Source organism: Callospermophilus lateralis, chromosome 11, assembly GCF_048772815.1.
Source record: "Callospermophilus lateralis isolate mCalLat2 chromosome 11, mCalLat2.hap1, whole genome shotgun sequence".
NCBI lineage: Eukaryota > Metazoa > Chordata > Mammalia > Rodentia > Sciuridae > Callospermophilus > Callospermophilus lateralis.
This window is the reverse complement of record NC_135315.1, coordinates 110,872,194-110,893,552: the sequence shown is the minus strand read 5'-3', so window position 1 is coordinate 110,893,552 and position 21,359 is coordinate 110,872,194. Positions and strand designations below refer to the sequence as shown.

Here is a 21,359-nt window from a genome sequence, read left to right as displayed (position 1 = left end):
AGCAGAAAAATTGACCATCTCCCTGAGGCCACCTACATTTCATGTCATGTGACTGCTTCGATTTTCAAGGCAGTGATGACATGGGAAATTCTGATGTTTCAAATCGTGCTGCCTTCATCTTCTATCCAACCTGATTTCAGCCTACCCTGTTACAACCATTTTTAAACATATGCAAAGCTCCTCTGAGTTGGAATGAATATCGGATCTTCTGTAATCTAAAAAACGATGGCTGTAACATTTCACTACTGGACATCCAATGCAAATTTCAACTGTCTGTGACTTGACCCTACCATATGCAGTAGCTGTTCTTAAAGTGAATGCTGCACTGGTGTGGCCATAGACTACAGCCTCCACCAGGTCTCTGGAAAACTACCACTGAGGAGGTTTTAGGCCCAGAAGAATGATGCCCTTTGCACATTTTTAAAGAGGTATAAAATTTAGCATGCAAGTAGATTTTGATTTTGGGAAATATGTCTCATTGACACTGAGATATGAATCTAGTGTATAATTATTTCTAATAATATTTTTTCAGTACCGAGAATTGAAGTTTAGGTGCACTTAATCACTGAACCACATACCCAGCTCTTTTTTAATTTTTATTTTTAATTTTGAGATCAGGTCTTGCTTAGAGCCTTTCTAAGTTGCTGAGACTGCTTTAAACTTGACATCCTCCTGCCTCATCTTCCAAAGCTGCTGGGATTATAGGCATGCACCAACATATCCAGCTGGTGTATAATTATTTTTAATCCTTTAGTCTTGCTAAGTATTAATTTTGCTTAAGGGATTTTATGTCTTAATTTCACTAAGGATAACTCTGTAGAAATATTGACCTACTCATCTTATGTGATTCTTTTGTCTAAATAGGCAATTCAAACTTTCTCCTGATCAAACAAAATATAGATTACATGAGGCTAAAACCTAACCAACTGTATATCTCTCCCTATAAAAAAATAAAATAAAATCCTTATTCATCTTTTTCATTTTCTTCATTAATAACAACAACAATAATTATGACTTTAAAAAATTATCAGTGCCTTATAATTTTGTATAATAGTGGGAATAATAATGCTTTGAGCAGTATTCTTTCTTACTGTGAAATTCTCAGTGATATAACCATTTGGATGTACAGCTTAGTCACAGGCTAATGAGTATCCCCTGGGTTGCATTGCGACTAATGTATCAAAACACCTGTATTCATCCTATACAGCAAAAGGTGTCATGGTAAAACATTTCCTTAACATGGAGTGAATGTGAGATTTGGAGAATATTAAATCAGGGCAGTAGCCAGAGGACTAATGATGATGTGGTTTCACCTGAAAACAACCTTCAAACATGAACTCCCAGGACACCATTAGAGGAAAGCATGAACACATAGTTTTATTCTAACATAAATCAAAAGTGACTAAGCATTGTATTCCGATTTCCCCTAAATTAAATTTATCTTGGAATGGAGACAAAACAGAGATGAATTGCAATTGAAGAACATTTTTCATCATATTCTAAACATATGTAAACAAAAAATAAAGCTGAAAATCTATATGCCCTCTCACCCAGCCTCAGGGAGCCACCTCATTGAAACCATTTGCTACTACTTGGAAAATAACCAAAATGGATTAGACCCGTGGAACAAAAGAAGTGACATTATAAACTCAAGTCACAAGTAACAAGATCCCACAGGGAGTAAATTCCTTAAAAGGAACTTTGAAAATCCCTTTGTTCTAGGTTTATCAGCTTAAGGGGCTTAATTTCACAAAGCTTTAGAAAGGAAGAACACTGTGGTACACACTTCGATAAGTTCAGGTCTCCTAATCCTTCTAAATTGCTCTGTCTTGTTTAGAAAAGATCTGCTTTCAACCATCTTTGTGCAAGTGTAAACACAAGAGCTCTCAGATCATTCTTTGTGCTTCAGATCTGCCAGACATCATTCATGTCTCATTTTACAGGCAAACCCTTAGCACCACCACAGGCTTCTGAAGAAAACCAAACCAAACCGTTAAGGCAAGGCGCATGTACAAATCTTTGCATGTCTGGGCTTCCCTATAAGGGAATTGGGTTTTATTCCCATCACAATTCTTGTTTACAACTTTCTGAATTTATAACCACCCTCTTAGACATCTGCAGTCATCACTTTTTCTCTCTTTTCTAAGGACAAGCACAGTTCTCTATTTAGGACATCAAACAGGTATTTTCTCCTACAAAACCTTAAAGGGAGATTTTCCCGCCCTGTGTTTTTAACATTGAAATAACTCAAATGTAAGATTCTAATGCTGTCAACAGGATTAGCATGAATTTCTTTGACACTAAAACTTTAATATTTCTGGAAAGTTCCATTAGCTGCGTGTCAGGCAAACGGGGCTCTAAACCTACAAAATTTATTTATTCACTCTTGACTGATAGTCTGTCTCTCCATTTTCTTTGTATTCCATAGCATCACAGACTTTAAAAGTCAGGAGCAATCTTAGGGTTTCATCCAATTCAATACTCTCATTTTAGAGAGAGGATCTCATACCCCAAATCACTAATTTAATGCACCCTCCCCACTCCAGAAACACTAACTTCTCTTCCGATCTTCTCATTTCAGTGTACTTATTGCTCTCTCCACTGTACTATGACCCAGATTCCCAGCCAACATCTAAAGACAGGTTTCCTATCACAAGAACATTGCAAGGTTCACACAAAATATTTGACCTGGAAGTATATGGAAAAACAGTAAACATAACCAAAATGTGAGCTGTTAATAATAGCTGCAAGATGCAAGCTCAGATATGCCCTTTAGAAATTGCTTTCAGATTTTATAATAAGGTATTATGAAGAAAGAGATTCCATTTCATATCTATCACTGACAAAATTCTCAATCTCTCTCCCTTCTTCCCTCCCTCCCTCACTCCCTCTCTCCCTCCCTCCTTCTCTCCCTCCCTCCCTCCTTAATATAAACTCGAAATACTATGCAGTAGATTAAAACATTTTTTTTGACTTTGCCTCTATTATGATACTGACACTGTAAACTTTTTGTAGTGGACTGAATTGTGTGTCCCTAAAGTTTATATCCCAAAGCTCTAACCTTCCGTGTGCTTGTATTTGGAGGTAAGGTTTTCAGGAGGCAATTAACTAAGGTTAAGTGACATGAAAAGGAGGGGGCCCAGTATGACTGGTGACCCTATAAGGAGAGGAACAGAAAGACTTCTCTCCCTACAAGCACACAAAAGTCATATAAACCTACAGCAGGATGGCAGCCATCTGTGAGCTGAGAAAAGTCCCTCACCATAAGCTCAGCTGAACATTGATCTTGGACTTCTGGCGTCCAGAAGTGAGAGAATACATTTTTGTTGTTTATATCCCAAGTCTATGGTATTTTATTGCCTAAAATGTTACCTATTTTATTACTTTATTAACCTAAGCTGCCTAATGTACCACTTCAGAGTAAACAACAGAAAAATATCATTTAAGAAACACCACATGGAAAAGTATGAACTTTATATTAATAACAATCAGGAAATATTTTAAAAGTCAGCTGTGTATGTTTATTGTGACTAGTCTTTCCCACATCACTCCCTGACACATCTGGCTGTTAAAGTCGTCAACATGACACTCAGCAACAATAGGAAAAACAACAACAAGCCAATCAGATCCTTAACATCATGATAACATCCCACTGAAAAATGCAGCATGCTCTATTCCAGAGCAATAAAAAATGTTGTGGTGTTTTGCTTATTTCTAAAAATATAATAGTCCTACAAAAAAAGCAAACAATTCATCCTTTCATTGGCAAAAATCAAAAATATCTTCAAAGAGCAAAATCTTTGTGACTTGCTTCCTCCCATTGGTGAACTCTGGGCTGATCCCTACTTGGAGCTGGTGACAGGATGCCACAATACTCAAGTTCTTTCACCCAGTACCAAGCATTTTAACAGCTGAAACTGCATGGGTACTAATTATTTTCAAGGAGTTCTTTCGCCTTCATTTCCAGTTTGTAGTTTCAACAATTGTTTTCTTTTCTTTTCCTTTTTTCCCCCCAATATTGTTTTTCTCTTTTATGTTGCCAGAAAAAGCCAGGCTTTTTTTTTCAAAGATTAGATTACCAGCCAGTGAGTTTCCTTTGTTGAAAGGTCGAGCTTTCTAACAAAGGAGGTGCCTTTCTGGGTAAAGCAAGATGCATTAAAACAGTGGGTCACAAGTCTTAGATAAAGTCATTCTTCATAAACCTAAGCAACTTTGTGAGCTTTCCGGATATTGGTACTAATTTCAGTCTTTCTTTCTAAAAACATAACAAAACAACAGTGAGAAAGAAAAAAGGCACACTTATCTTCCAAACAAGAATTTCAATAATAAGTTTCTTTGTTTGAAATTCAAAATAACTACCCACTATGTTATTTACTAGGAAAAAAAGGAACATATTTCTATTGATGTTATGGTTTGGATGTGAGGTGTCCCTCAAAATTGCATGTGTGAGACAATGCAAGAAGGTTTTGAGGAGAAATGATTTGGAATTAATCAGTTGGTGGGATTATTGAATGGTAATTGAAAGTGGGTAGGTTATGGCTGGAGGAGGTGGGCATTGAGGGTGTGGCTTTGAAGTATATACTTGTATCTGGCAAGTGGAGTCTCTCTCTCTGCTTCCTAATCATCATGTGAGCAGCTTCCCTCTGCCACACTCTTCCTGCCTCAGCTTCAGCTCTGAATAAACTTTTTCTCCTCTGCAGGTGTTCTGGTCAGATCCCTTGGTCACAGCTGCAAAAAAAATTAAAAAGCTGACTAAAATAATTGGGCGTCAAATAAACTGAGTAATCTTCATATTCACACCTCACTGATTACACTTTTTAATATTTTCATTAGCTTAAATTAAGAAGCAAGGTATAAGGCTGGGGTTGTGGCTCAGCGGCAGAGAGCTCCCCTAGCACATGTGAAGCCCTGGGTTTGATCCTTAGCACCACATAAAAAAAAATAAAATAAAATAAAGGGGGGCTGGGGATGTGGCTCAAGCAGTAGCGCGCTCGCCTGGCGTGCATGCAGCCCGGGTTCGATCCTCAGCACCACATACAAACAAAGATGTTGTGTCCGCCGAGAGCTAAAAAATAAATATTAAAAAAATTCTCTCTCTCTCCCCCCCCACTCTCTCTCTCCCACTCTCTCTTTAAAAAAAATAAATAAAGGTATTGTTTCCAACTACAATTAAACAATAAAATATTTCAAAAAAATATCGACAATTTAGAATCCGCTGAATAGTTTTCTCCATTCATTTATTGCAGCTACAGAAATATTCAAGGTTATTTCCATTAACATTGCAGAGCAAGTGTTCCTAAATTAATGCATCTCAAAAGCTATTTTCTATACATTGTTATTGCTTTGTCTGGACTTGATTTGGAAAAGAACTGTGGAATATTAAGAAAAAATTTTAAAGGATACAAAGGATTCATACCAATCCTGAGACCTAATTCTAGCAGAAAACAGCTCATTCCAGGTCTTGCCTCAGAGGAACAAAGATGCCTACTAATTCCTACAGGGTCTCATGAAATACTTTGGTAGAATGAATGACTTTCTCTTTCCAGCCTATGTCAGCACCCTTGGTTCCCACTGCCCCAACTGAGTCACAAATGTATCCCTTATCCCCGACCTCAGCCTCCAGTGAAAACAGCTTAAGACCATTAGTACCTGTTTTGTGTATGGTGAAGGATGAAAAATGTCCAGTAGATCCAAAGCCAATCAATCAGATTAGAGCAGTAAGAGAGCAGGCTCTAGGACTCAAGTTATTTTTTTAAAGTCTCTTTGATATATTTGAATACATTATTTGGAGCTTTATACTTATAAGTTTTTGGGAGAAACTAGTAATAGACACATGCAAAACTAGACAAATAAAACAAGCGAGAGAATTAAAAAAAACTAAAAAAATAAAAATATGACTCATGTGAAAATAATATTTGAATAAACATATAATGATTAATTTTGGACTTTTCAGATCATGATACAGTTATGGTGGGATAAGGGTTGGGGTAAAATGTGTGTCTGTGTTTGGAAGACAGAGTGAATTGGGGGATCTATTTTCCATATTAGGAAGTAAATAATATTACTGTAGATAAAAACTCAAAAAATAGTAGTATAAGCATGTTGTATAGGGGTATAAAAGATGGTATTAGGAAGAACAGCTAGAATACATGGAACTGACTACATCTGGGAAATGGGAATTATTGGGAACCAAGTTTGTAGCAGAGAAATTCCGATTTTCATAAATTTTAAAAGTTCTTTTTATTACAAACACTAAAACAACTATTTGACTTTTGGTACCATACATATTTTTAAAATCTTTTTTTTTCAAAGTAGATTAAGATGGGTAATTCTTACAAGACTCTGACATGGAAAGGAATGTGGAGTGTTCCTGCCCTAATAGCTCCTGGTGGGAGGTAGTGGGCTAGGAGCAGAATAAGAAGAGAGGGTTATAGATCCAATACTGGGTCTGGCAGGCAGGGTCTACAAGGCACATGAAGATTTAGCAATTTGCATTGACAATAATGAGATATTCACCTAAGTTCTGAAACCTAAAAAGTAAATCCTTATAATATGTTAATCAGTTAAGATAATTATATTAGAAACATTTAAAAAATAAATGAAAACTAGATATTCTTTTAGAGAGCATCTGATATTCTTAGCTGGCTTAGAAGCACCCCCCCCCAAAAAAAAAGTGAAAAATAGAAACTTCAGATTAATATTCTATCATGTGCAAAATTGACTAAGTAAACCTGGAGTGAAAAAATGAGATTTGATCATATTGTTTTCATAATAGTATTTAATACTAAATAATATTACAAAATTGAAATTCATAAATATATCATTTAATACATATACAACCTAAATTTATGTCAAATCAGTCATTTCATGACTTATATAGTCTAACATATTTATATAGTAATTTTATTAAATGAGTTCCATAATGGTATGTCTATTATTTATTATACAGAGTGAAGTCTACTAAAGCCTTAAAACTATTTTGATCCTGCTGTATAAGTACACAAAAAAGTACTTCAAGAAAAATGTTAGTAAAAATATTCATATGTATACATATATACATACTCATATTTATAAACAATCTTTCCAATTTGTAAGTATAGTAAAAAACTAACTTAATTCAAATTTTATATTGCACATATAAAAATTTCAGGCAAAGTCATCAAGTATGTTTGTTCTTGTCCTCATTACCTGAGTTCTTAATTCAAAACTAGGGTAATAGAAAAATAAACCATGTATTCTGTAACATTCTCCTCTGTTGTAATTTCTCATAGTTATTTTCTGATTCTCCTCTTCTGAGGATCAAACTTTAAGCAAATAAAAATCATTGACCTAATTCCTTTAGGGGACCCAGGAGAGGGTGGGAGCAAACCCTCCACATTGGGTATTGTTTATGACGTCTTAAGTCCCTTCCTTTTCATTGCCTGTGCTTTTGCTGGTGTCAGGGTTCTCCCTGGGTCATAAGCTCCAATTCCACAGATTACACATTAGGCAAATATATTCTTTGCGGGAGCAGTTAATGCTGTGGGAAGAGAATTCTTGGAAGCACAGTCCAGAGGCAGCCTGATTTCATAGAGGTAGTAAACATCATGGGAACAATGGTTGACATTGGCCAAGCTCCACCATAAGGAGGCACATGATCACAGGACAACCCAAGGGGAAGTGAGTATAAAAAAAAAGGCAAAACCTAAGAATCGGTCATGGAAGAAAAAGGGAGAAGATTGCCAAGAAATCCAGGCATACAAACAAATGAGTAATGTTTTTCTTTGGTTGTTCAGTTGCACATGTGTGTTTTCTGGGGCGGGGGGTGGGGGTGGGTTGTATCTTAAACACTCAAAAAGTAATTTATGAAATAAAAAAGTTCAAGTTTATTATCTTGGAATTTAAACCCTAGAAACATACTTTCACTTTTTTTGAGATGCTTATTCTCAATTTGCTTTGTAAAGTATTACTTTACACGATTCACAATTAAGCCTTAGTATTTGTACAAAGTTAGTCTTACTGAATTCCCTCAACCTAGGTGGATTTTTATACTTCATTAAATCGTTCCCTGTGCTCTCAGAGCAACAATAAACTGATCAAGAGGCAAAAGAGGGTCACCATTTTTTTTCACTCAAACTTAATGAAAATGTTTTCCTCTTCCAATCATAACCTCTTTGACAAGTTAACAGTTTTTGAATATTGTAAGCACTGTTTTTCTAAGTGTCTACTTTGAAAATTCCCAGTATATGCTAACATTCTTAACATATCTTATATCCAGTGTTACCAAAACCTATTTTCCCCTTGGCTTCAGTCTTTTTCAGCCATTAAATGATCTTGAAAATTTTATTGTAAATTTCCACATATTATGAATCAATAATTGTTCATATAAAGTGTTTGAAATCCACCATGTCCTATTTATTCAAACTTCCCCAATTTCTCTATGCTTCCTTTTCTGTGTTTCCAAATATATAAATATCTCAACCAACAGATGGCAAATGGAAGCACCAATGATCACAGAAATCAATCCAAAGCTTTTAAGCATGAAATGACCCTGAGGCAATGTCGCGACCCCTTGCCCGCAAGGAAGACGCAACTCAGGAATCTTCTTTCAGCAGTTTATTCAGGCCTTGATTTAAGTATCTTTTAGTGACTCCCTTTCTTTCTCCTTCTTTCTGAGGGCCCAAGCACAGCCTAATAAAGCCTCCCACGTACCAATCTTAAGCCGCCGCGTGGATCTTTCTTATAGGGTGGCAAGAGATATCGTGCCAACTCTCCACAAAGGAATTTGATTTATCACAGGCCACAGTGGAAGCCGGCGCCATCTTCTAATGGCGGCCACAATTTACAACAATGGCTTACCACAGTTCCCCCTTCTAATTTATAAAACAATGCAGGCGAAAGTAGAGGTCCTATCCTACTGTGCAGAAGTGGCTGCAATGTATGGTTCAGTCCTAAGGAGGGCCCTTCCCCAGACCTGACCCCATATCAGCCGACGCCTTTTTTCGTAGGGCGGGGGTGTGGACGTCAAACCCGCATGCAATAGGACATGCTTTCCTTGAGGTCCGTTGAAGGATCACTCAAGTGCAGTGCTTTGCCTCGCATCCTGCATCGTGATGAAGGTGGACGAAGGGGGACAGCTGAGGCTGTTCTGTGGCTGTACACAACGACAAACGAGTTGACAGCACCCTGAAAGAAAGGCACGGACTTTAAGGCGATAGAGAAGTATTAGTGTGGAAACCCACCTGCGTGCAATGGCAGCAAGACCGGCAGAGTGCAAGGGCTTTCCAACACTAAGAGAATAACGAGGAAAGACATGCCGATCCCAGTGCAATGTTATAATAACTTGGGGTGCAACGACCATGTCAAAGATTTACTGTTTAAGCTGCGCAAGCCAGACTTGAGGTGAATTGCCATTTTCTAAAGCTGCAAGAGCTTGGATGATCATAGCCTTATCGTGAGCATTGCGGGCCTTGAGGCGACAGAGAAACCACAAACAGAGAAACATACCGAAGCAACACATTGCGCCAAAAATGCCTACCCCCACCCACTCTTTAAAAAAGGAAAAAGCAGAAGATATCCAATCGGTGAATTGACCTAAAGTCACGGGATCAACACGGGTGTTATTCAAGACAGCTATCTGGGTTAGTTGAGACTGGATCATGTCTTCCGCTTCCATGGACCAATTTCCAGCCAAATATTCGCCAATGATGCGGGAAGCATTCCTGGAATCATTAAATCTGACAGAGGTTATGCATAAATGTGCACGTTGGTCAACACAACCCAAAAGTACTAAGTCAGCCAATTCTTCTACCTGAGCTTGGAGTAAATCTATTCTTTGGTTGGCAGCTAAAATCCCTGACAAAATATGTTGATTAATTGTATTTTGGGATTCAAGTATGGTGGAAGTTTGTTGGACAACTTGATTAATGGTGGCAGCAGTTTGTACTTGATTGGCCATAGCCATTCCGGCCGTAACCGCTGCAGCAGCAGATATCGCCACGGCTGTCACTATAGCCGCTGTGATCCCAAAATCTCTGCGGACTCTAAGTAGCTCAACAATAGGGAATCTATCAGGATCCGCAGTGACCGGGATTGGGACGAAAGTTGGAATTTTCATAACCACTGCTATAGTCCAGGAACCATTCCAACACTCAGATAAGAGACAGGTAGTATGAGAACAATCCAGCATCCCCGATGAGGTGGCCTCAGCCAAAAGGAATAAGAAAGGGGATTGGACACAGACCATTGCAGGAGGCAATGCGGCATTATACAACAGAGAGTTGAATGAAACAGATGTAAGTCTATTACCTTGTTCACTTTCCCTAACAGTACCAGAAATATTAGCCAGCCAACTTTTGGCTCCTAGCAACTGAGCCAATGCAGAAATATCGGCTGAAGCCCCCTTTTCATTGGAAATCAGCCACTGAAACCAGGACCAACCTACTCCTGTAGAGGAGCTGGCACTATTGTTAAAGTTATAAACATACCTCTTAAGAGAGGGGGAAAGGAGTCGGCACCGGAGCGGCCGGCGTCCCAGTTCGAGTGCGTTGGGTGCTACCACGAGGCGGGGAAACGAAAGGACAGCTGCTGTGCGGGTTTTAGGGCTGCGGCTGCCACAGCAGCAGCGCCCCGGGAGGAGGGGGCCGAGGCGGCCGAGCAAGCTGGGGATGGGGAGGACCGGGTGTCGCACCTCTTTCGGGTGCATGTGCGACTCCGGAGTCGCACAGTGACGGCGACGGCGCCCCTGGCCCGGCATCGCCGAGGCCGCTTCGCCAAAGAGCTCGCGGCGGGCCGGGCCATGAGGAGCGTCCGGGGCCGGGCCAGGCCTCGCTGACCTCGGCTCCGCGCGGCGGCCTCCCCCATTTCCACTCCGGCCTTACGGCATGAGTGTCCGCCCGGGCCCTGGACCGCGGCTGCCCCAGTCCCGCTGCCCACGGGCGCGCTTGGGGTTCGCGAGCCCGCGGTGCTGATCCCGGTTCGTCGTGCCGCCTGCCCGCCCGCTGTATGCCCCCCGGGCGCGGCCATGGAGGTGGTGGGCGACTTCGAGTACAGCAAGAGGGACCTCGTGGGACACGGGGCCTTCGCCGTGGTTTTCCGGGGGCGGCACCGCCAGAAAACTGATTGGGAGGTAGCTATTAAAAGTATTAATAAAAAGAACTTGTCAAAATCACAAATACTGCTTGGAAAGGAAATTAAAATCTTAAAGGAACTTCAGCATGAAAATATTGTAGCACTCTATGATGTTCAGGAATTGCCGAACTCTGTCTTTCTGGTGATGGAGTATTGCAATGGTGGAGACCTGGCAGATTATTTGCAAGCTAAAGGAACTCTCAGTGAAGATACTATCAGAGTGTTTCTACATCAGATTGCAGCTGCCATGCGAATCCTGCACAGTAAAGGAATAATCCACAGGGATCTCAAACCGCAGAACATTTTGTTGTCTTACGCCAATCGCAGAAAGTCAAGTGTCAGTGGTATTCGCATCAAAATAGCGGATTTTGGTTTTGCTCGTTACCTACACAGTAATATGATGGCTGCAACGCTGTGTGGATCCCCAATGTACATGGCTCCTGAAGTTATTATGTCTCAACATTATGATGCTAAGGCAGACTTGTGGAGCATAGGAACAGTGATATATCAATGCCTAGTTGGAAAACCACCTTTTCAGGCCAATAGTCCTCAAGACCTAAGGATGTTTTATGAAAAAAACAGGAGCTTAATGCCTAGTATTCCTAGAGAAACATCACCTTATTTGGCTAATCTCCTTTTGGGTTTGCTTCAGAGAAACCAAAAAGACAGAATGGATTTTGAAGCATTTTTTAGCCATCCTTTTCTAGAGCAGGTTCCAGTAAAAAAATCTTGTCCAGTCCCAGTGCCTGTGTATGCTGGTTCTGTCCCTGGAAACTCCTGTGGCAGTTCTCCGTCTTGTCGCTTTGCTTCTCCACCATCCCTTCCAGATATGCAGCATATTCAGGAAGAAAACTTATCCTCCCCACCATTGGGTCCTCCCAGCTATCTACAAGTGTCTAAAGATTCTGCCAGTACTAGTAGCAAGAACTCTTCTTGTGACACGGATGACTTTGTTTTGGTACCACACAACATCTCGTCAGACCACTCATATGACATGCCAATGGGAACTACTGGCAGACGTGCTTCAAATGAGTTCTTGATGTGTGGAGGGCAGTGTCAACCAACCGTGTCACCTCACAGTGAAACAGCCCCAATTCCAGTTCCTACTCAAATAAGGAATTATCAACACATTGAACAGAATCTAACATCTACTGCCAGCTCTGGCACAAATCCACATGGTTCTCCAAGATCTGCTGTGGTACGAAGGTCTAACACCAGCCCCATGGGCTTCCTCCGGTTGGGATCTGGCTCCCCTGCACCAGCAGACACAGCTCAGACAGTTGGACGAAGACTGTCTATTGGGTCTTCTAGGCCTTATTCACCTTCCCCTTTGGTTGGTACCATTCCTGAGCAGTTTAGTCAGTGCTGTTGTGGACATTCTCAGGGCCATGAATCCAGAAGTAGAAACTCTTCAGGTTCTCCAGTGCCACAGGCTCAGTCACCACAGTCTCTCTTATTGGGTGCTAGACTGCAGAGCGCCCCTACCCTTACTGACATCTATCAGAATAAACAGAAGCTAAGAAAACAGCACTCTGACCCTGTGTGCCCATCCCATACTGGGGCTGGATACAACTACTCACCTCAGCCCAGTCGGCCTGGCAGCCTTGGAACATCTCCCACCAAGCATATGGGATCTTCTCCACGGAGTTCTGATTGGTTCTTTAAAACTCCTTTACCAACAATCATTGGTTCTCCTACTAAGACCACAGCTCCTTTCAAAATCCCTAAAACACAAGCGTCTTCCAACCTGTTAGCCTTGGTTACTCGTCATGGGCCTGCTGAAGGGCAGTCCAAAGATGGGAATGACCCACGGGAATGTTCCCATTGCCTTTTGGTACAAGGAAGTGAGAGGCATCGATTTGAACAACAGAACAAAGCAGTGTTTGGCAGATCTGTCAGTACTGGGAAGTTATCAGATCAACAAGTAAAGGCATCTTTAGGTGGACACCAGGGCAGCACTGATAGTTTAAATACAGAACGGCCTATGGATATAGTGGGGTCCAGCAGTTCAGGAGGCTCTCTCTGCTCTGCAAGTGGCCGTGTGTGTGTGGGCTCCCCACCTGGCCCGGGCTTGGGCTCTTCCCCACCGGGAGCAGAGGCAGCTCCCAGCCTGAGATATGTGCCTTATGGTGCTTCACCCCCCAGCCTAGAGGGGCTTATCACTTTTGAAGCCCCCGAACTGCCAGAGGAGACACTGATGGAGCGAGAACACACAGATACCTTACGCCATCTGAATGTGATGCTGATGTTCACGGAGTGTGTGCTGGACCTAACAGCTGTGAGGGGGGGGAACCCTGAGCTGTGCACATCTGCTGTGTCCTTGTACCAGATTCAAGAGAGTGTGGTTGTGGACCAGATCAGCCAGTTGAGCAAAGACTGGGGGCGGGTAGAACAGCTGGTGTTATACATGAAAGCAGCACAGCTGCTTGCAGCTTCCCTGCATCTTGCCAAAGCTCAGATCAAGTCTGGGAAGCTGAGCCCATCCTCGGCCGTGAAACAAGTTGTCAAAAATCTGAACGAGCGATATAAATTCTGCATCACCATGTGCAAAAAACTCACAGAAAAGCTGACTCGCTTCTTCTCTGACAAACAGAGATTTATTGATGAAATCAACAGTGTAACTGCAGAGAAACTCATCTATAATTGTGCTGTGGAAATGGTTCAGTCTGCAGCCCTGGATGAGATGTTTCAGCAGACTGAAGATATTGTTTATCGTTACCATAAGGCAGCCCTTCTCTTGGAAGGCCTAACTAAGATTCTACAAGACCCTGCAGATATTGAAAATGTACATAAATATAAATCTAGTATTGAAAGAAGATTGTCAGCACTCTGCTGTAGCACTGCGACTGTGTGAGAAGCAGGCATGTCCATGGACCGGCGTGGGAGCATGAGGTGATACATTTGAAATTACAGCTTGGTTCTGTCACCCATCCCCAGGAAACTAGTTTAACTGGTGACTACCAAAGAACAAGCAGCAATTTCAAAAAGGAAAAACAATCCAAAAACTACATGTTTGTAGAAAATCTGCCTTACTGGAGAAGATACTCCCTTTTCCCTTTTTCTTTGTAGAAGCAGAAGCAAGAGTATTCCAGTTTGCTCCCTGTTTGAACTTGGTAAATAAACATACCTTAGAACTAGAATTATCATTTATTCTTATGGATAATTAAACATGAAATAAGGCAAGTGGCACTTCACTCAGTTCATAGAGCAATGTATGAAATGCCATGTGTTTGCTGAGGTGTACACAAGCAAGAATATACACCTCGTCAGACAGTTTGATGTTTGGGGTGAGTTTGTCTGAACCTGAGCATGCATCTTTCAACAGCTCAGGAAGAAATAGTTTAAGAAGAAGCAAAAAGATGGCTCTTGGAAGAAATTTTGAAATCTTCAATTTGATCTAGTATGGACATACGTTAATTCCTCCAAAATCTTTCATTTTGCACTAATTTATTAAAACAACTGTGTATTGGATTTTGCAATTTAAAACTAACTGAGGCACAATGGACTTGTTTAAAGTATTTTACTTGATTATATACATATATCCTTTCCAGAATTCACATGTAATCTCTATTGAACTTTTAAATGATCAAAACTTGTGTTCATGTGAATCTTTGCATTTTTTGTTTATTTACACCTACAGATCTTCTTAGTAATATTTTGAGTTGCTGATGTTTACTTTGTTTGCATTTTTTCCTTGTGCATGCAAAATGTGCATTGATGCCTGTGACTTTAGGTTTATTAAAGAATAGGTTTATTTGGACAGTATTAGAAAAACTATCATGAATCAAGAGATACTCTTGAGAATTTTCATAGGGCCAAAACAAAGTTGGTGATCAAAGGCTTGTTAGTGATGTGGAGTTTCTACATGAAGTTAGTGAAAAATTAGGTTTGTTTTCTCTTAGGAAAATGGCAGCTCTCTCCAGCCTAACGTGTATTTTTAATGTTAATCCTGACAGTTCACCAAATAGCTTGTAATGGAAAAGCAGGCAGTTAACATCCTTTTAGGAATGTTTCATATATTGTATATTATTTGGTTTCTTTTACTTACCTGCTTGAATACTTGAATAAACCATTCACCAGTTTTAATCCTATTATTTTAAGCCTTTTACATAAAATATTTTGAACTGACAGTGTGCAGAAGCTCTTCGGCATTACTCTAATTTTAATGTACTGATAAAAACAAACAAACATGGATTTCCTTTACTTTGACAAAGTAATGTAATTTCTACTTTATTTATCTGTATGAAATTCCAGCAGTTAATTTGAACATTTATTTATATGATGTTTGTATTTTTAGGTCTTTAATACAGTGTCTTTCTACCTCTCATTTGTAACTGCATGCATTATTCTTGAAACTAGTTAAAACTCACTGAAAAAAAAAAAAAAAAGAGAGGGGGAAAGGGAGAAACCTTTAGCAACTTGATGTTTCTCCCAAGAATGATCCTGACAAGGCGTAAATGTTGGGGGGAAACCAAGATTAGGGGAACAGTAAGGAGAGGCCTTAAAATGAGTGGCCTTATAAATACTACTAGAAGAAGGAGGCACTGGGATTAGTACCTCGGAGATAATAGCCAAGGTAGTTATGTTAAGAGCAGAGCTGCTGTTTGCGGGGGTCCCTGAGCCTGATTGCTTCCCTGAAGCTACTTTGCTCAATACAGCACTGATAATGCTTCCTGAGACCTGATTGGACCGCAATGGTTCCTCCCAGTTAGTCAAATTTTTGGTCTTAAGGCTAATGCAATTAGCGTTTTTAAGGCTAAAACAAAAAACTCCTGTAAGATTAACTTGAGATTGATTAAAAATTCTCTCCATGTCCCCTCTAGGAGAGGCACAGGGAGCAGACATCTCACATGAGGTAGAAAAAAGAGTGGGGAGGACATTAGAATTACCATGAACCGGCATCGGCATTGGCCATGCCCGTGCCACTGCCCACCACTGCATTGGTGTCGCCTGTGCCATCGGCACCAGCACCAGAGCCAGAGCACTTAGCAGAATGAAGATCTTCATCACAGGATTGTTGTGGTATCTCTTGTTGCTGGTCAGTTGATGTCGAGACTCTTCTTGTCAAGCGTTCAGGGACCCACAACGGTTCCGTACGATCCTGGGGAAAAACACATACAGATCCTCGTGCCCATGTCAGCACGGGGTCAGGGCCATTCCATTGGCCCGTGAGAACATCCTTCCACTTAACATAGCCAATCACAGAGGGCTGAGGGGACACATGTCTATCGGCCGCAGAGCGACCATGAATATCCAAATTCAAAAAATTAATGGTAAAGAGAGCTAAGGACAGGCGTTCTTTAGGAGTGTGTTCAGCTCCTATTCCCCCTTTTTGTTTTTGTAAAGTTTCCTTTAAGGTGCGATGAGCACGCTCAACAATGCCTTGTCCTTGAGGATTATAAGGCAAACCATGAGTAAGTTGCACTCCCATAGTAGAACAAAAAGCTGTAAATTGTCTGCCAGTATAAGCAGGTCCATTATCAGTCTTAAGGGATGCAGGTGCACCCCATGCTGCCCATGCCTCTAAACAGTGAGTAATGACATTACGTGCCTTTTCTCCCGATAAAGCAGAAGCATGGATAATTCCAGAGCACGTATCAACGGAAACATGCACATACTTAAGGTTACCAAAGTCAGGTATATGTGTCACATCCATTTGCCAAACAACCAATGGCTTTAATCCCCGTGGGTTTACTCCATAATTAGGGGGATGAAGAAATGTGACACAATGGGGACATTGCAATACTATCTGCCGAGCATCCGCTCTTGAGATGGAAAAACGCCTGCGCAGCGTTAATGCATTAACATGGAAGTTTTGGTGAAACAACTTAGCCCTCTCTAAGGAGGAAGCCAAGCATATCAATTGACTTCTAGTGGCTAAGTCCGCACAGGCATTCCCCTGGGATAACGGACCAGGAAGAAAGGTGTGAGCCCTGATGTGCATTGGATAAAAAGAAGCAGTGCAGTTAGAGATAAGCTGTTGAAGCTGAGTAAAGTAAACAGACACATTGTGGGCATCACTAATAGTTCCCACGGCCTCCAGGACTTTTAGTGCTTGTACCACATAACTGGAGTCCGAAATAAGATTAAAAGGAAAAGAACACTGTTTAAAAACTTCAATAACAATTTGTAGTTCTACCCATTGTGGATTTCCAGGAGCAAATTGATGCTGGATAGGGGGAGAGTCGTTAATTACGTAGGCTCCCATTCCACACTTGGAACCATCAGTAAAAATGTTAACAGCCCCCGGAATTGGTCTGGATGAAGTTACCTTAGGGAAAATGATGGGATGTTCTTTAACAAAATGGAGTAATGGATGAGAAGGGTAGTGATTATCAATACTCCCTTGAAACGAGCAACACAGAATAGCCCAGTTGTCTAGAGTAGCACATAAAACATTAAGTTGAGCTTTAGTGTAGGGTATGATAAGAGAAGAAGGTGATTGGCCGAAAAATTGAATGCTTTGTTGAATCCCTTTAAGTGCCAATGCTGCAACAGCATCAGGATAATATTCTAAGGATTTTCCTGGGGATACATGTGGGTGGATCCATAGTAAAGGCCCATCTTGCCACAGTACTCCAGTAGGCTGCCGCATAGTGGCAAGCACACATAACTGGAAAGGTTTATCACTCTGGAGCCTGCATAGAGTGGCATGCTGTATAGCTTGTTCTACTTTTATAAGGGCCGCTCTAGCCTCAGTAGTGAGGCTACGAGGGGAAGCAAGATCTGGATCACCCTTAAGAGTAGCATACAAAGGCTGGAGCACAATATTAGGAATATGTAAATATCCTCTTATCCAATTAATATCTCCCAGCAATTTTTGAAAATCATTTAAAGTTCGGAGATCTTGAGTCCTGATGGTAATTTTTTGTGGTTGTAATTTGTCATACCCAATTGTTGCTCCCAAAAACCTGATAGAATCCCCCGTTTGAACCTTTTCAGGTGCGATGTGCAGTCCATGTTGAGCCAACAGCATCACGAGTTCTTTATAAGCCTCATAAACTGTCTGTTCTAATTTTGCGGCCAATAACACATCATCCATATAATGAATGATCTTGGTGGAGGAATACTTATATCTGAGAGGTGCGAGTGCCTTTCCCACATACATCTGGCACATCGTGGGACTGTTAGCCATCCCCTGTGGCAACACCACCCACTCAAACCTTTGATCTGGTTCCTCATGATTACACGAGGGAAGGGTGAAAGCAAAACGTTGGGAATCTTTAGGATGCAAAGGAATGGAAAAGAAACAGTCTTTAATGTCAATAACAATTATATGCCAGCCTTGAGGAACAGAGGAGAGCAGAGGCAGCCCTCTTTGAATGGGCCCCATAAGCTGCATCTGAGCATTAACTGCTCGTAGATCATGCAGTAGGCGCCACTTCCCTGATTTTTTCTTAATGACAAATATGGGAGTATTCCATGGAGAAGTAGAAGGTTGGATGTGACCCAAATCAAGTTGTTCTTTGACTAGATCATGGGCTGCTGCCAGTTTAACCGAGGGAAGAGGCCACTGAAGCACCCAAACAGGCTCCTCGGTGAGCCATGTTATGGGTATTTGAGCCCCAGTGGCCCCTAGGAAAAACCCAGACCAAACCTGTTAAGCTTTTGATGACCTTGCACAGGATGCTTACGTCCCTGTAGGTGCCTTCCTAGTCCTAGACCTGGCTTATACCCCATATCTTGCATGATATGTTGAGACACTGGGGAATAGTCATTACTAAGAGTGAACCCCATGTCTTTCATCAGATCACGGCCCCATAAAGAAATAGGTAAATCAAGTACATAAGGCTGAAAGGTACCATCATGTCCTTCCCGAGTCCTTCCAAGATAGATGTCTACAGCTGATTTGAGGGGCTTGGGCATATCCAAGTCCTCTTAAGGATTGATCAGAAGCCTGCACTGGCCATCCCCTAGACCAGTCCTTAAGGGCTATGATACTACGATCTGCTCCTGTGTCCAGCAATCCCACAATAGATTTACCCTCTATGCTTAATTCCAAAGTGGGGCGATTGCTCATATCCAGTGATAAATAGGCACAATTTCCTCCGGTGGTACCAATCTGATTTCCTGTCCGTGACCTTGAGTCAGCAGGGAAGTGATTATGCAAACTAGGCAAAATTAGCAATTGAGCAATCCGATCCCCTGGGGAGATAGACACAATGCCCCTTGGAGCTTCTACCATAACCTTTACTGCCCCTACAGTATCAGGGTTTACAACTCCGGGGAAAACATGAAGACCTTGTAGGATAGAAGATGCACGTCCAATTAACAAACCTACAGTGCCAGGGGGTAAAGGCTCTTTGAACTCAGTTTCCACCAATTGGACTCCCATCTTAAGTGTTAATACGAGTCTGGAGGTGGAACAGAGGTCCAATCCCGCGGCACCTGTAGTGGCTCTCCGCATCTCGTGGGATGGCGCAGAGAAGGCCATGTCTCGGGTTCGGGTGTGACATTCTCCATTGCCCCATATATTTGCGGGCCCTGGGGTCGGGGGCCCCTTCGGCCGTTTTTTGGCCCAGCTGAAATAGGCTGTCCATGGATGTCCCTCACTGATCTACACTCCCTTGCCCAATGCTTCCCCTTTTTGCATTTTGGACACAGCCCCGGTTGACGAGGGCCATTAGAAGGGCCACCGCGAGGAGGTCCAGTAAAATTGCCTTTTTTGGGACAGTCACGTTTGAAATGGCCGGATTGACCACAATGGAAGCATGTTCCGGCACCAGGACCGCCCCCTTTTGCAATCCGAAGGACAGCAGCTGCAAGACCTGCATTAGTTAAAGGTCCTCCAAGCTCTCTACACACTTTCATCCAAGCTTCTATGCCCTTGTTTTTATAAGGAGCGATTGCTGCTTTACATTCTTTGGTGCATTGCTCAAAAACAAGTTGTTTAATCAAGGGCATTGCTCTATCAGGGTCACCAAAGATTTTTCCTGCGGCATCCACCATCCTAGCAACAAAATCCGAGAAAGGTTCTGTGGGGCCTTGCATGATTTTTGTTAAATTGCCAGACACTTCTCCTCTATTTGGGAGTAATTTCCATGCACGGATACAAATGTTATTGATCTGTTCATATACCTCAGGGGGGTATCCTGTTTGTTGATTAGCAAATCTGCCTTGTCCCAAAAGCATTTCCTTGTCCCAATGGGGGTGTCCCGCCGCATAGTTTTGGGCAGCCTGCTCTACAGCACCCTCTAGCATAAAGGCTCTCCAGTCCAAATATTTGCCTGGAGAAACACAAGCCCGAACAAGGCTAGCCCAATCAGATGGAGTCATACAGTATCTAGACAGACTCTCCACCTGAGTTAATGTGAAGGCGGCATCCACCCCATAAGTACGCACAGACTCTGCCAGGGTCTTCACAATTTTGAAATCTAAGGGCTCATGGAATCTTCCCCTATTGTCATCCTGGAAAACTGGATAAGCAAGACCCATCTCAGCATTAACAGCCCTCCATGTTTGGGCATGGAAAGCTCTCCTCGAAACACCCTCACCGTATGGTGCCGGGTCCGGAGGATCATTTTTCTTGAGCTCCTGTTTATTTTTGTTTCCTTCTCCCATAGTTAAACTCCCTAGCTGCCGAGACAGTCTCCCGAGCTCCTCCTGTTCATCCTCCTCCTCTTCTGACCCACTTTTGCATGGGAGTGTGTGCAGTGTACTGAGATCTGGATACAAGCGTTTCCTCCCCCGTTTCTCGCTCTGCACATTCCCCTCCTCCTGAAATATTTCACTCCATGCCAGAGACAATCGCCTCCTCCCCTGTTTCTCGCTTCGCACACTGCCATCCTCCTGAAATACGTCACTGCCTGCCGGAGATAATTGTTTCCTCTCCTGTTTCTCGCTCCGCACACTCCCACCCTCCTGAAATACCTCACTACCTGCCATTTCTGATTTTTCTTCATGTAACTGCTCTAAAACTTCTTGTCCTTTAGTAAGTGCTTCCTGACATCTGCTATCTGTGAGGCAACTACGAATCATCTTCCAAAGGGGTATCACCCCACCCTCTAATATGCCCTGCTCAGAAGCAAAGTCAAGGTCTGTGCCTAACTTATCCCAGCTAGGCAGCGTAAGACTGCCAGAAAATGCAAACCACGGTGCAATAACATCTGTCTTCTGTAAAAATCTCTGTAAAGTACTACGTTTCACTTTTAGGCCCTTGGAACGTAACAGGTTATCTAGGGCCAGGAGAAGCGGACTTGAAGATACGGCACCCATGACACAACAAAAGACACACAACAAACAAGAGTGAA

At 41.9% G+C, this 21,359-nt stretch overlaps 1 pseudogene; it reads left to right on the top strand.

Annotated features, from left to right (window-relative positions):
• Window positions 1–10,889: 10,889 nt before the first annotated feature.
• Window positions 10,890–14,286, top strand: LOC143409337 (serine/threonine-protein kinase ULK2 pseudogene; annotated as a pseudogene).
• Window positions 14,287–21,359: the final 7,073 nt, after the last annotated feature.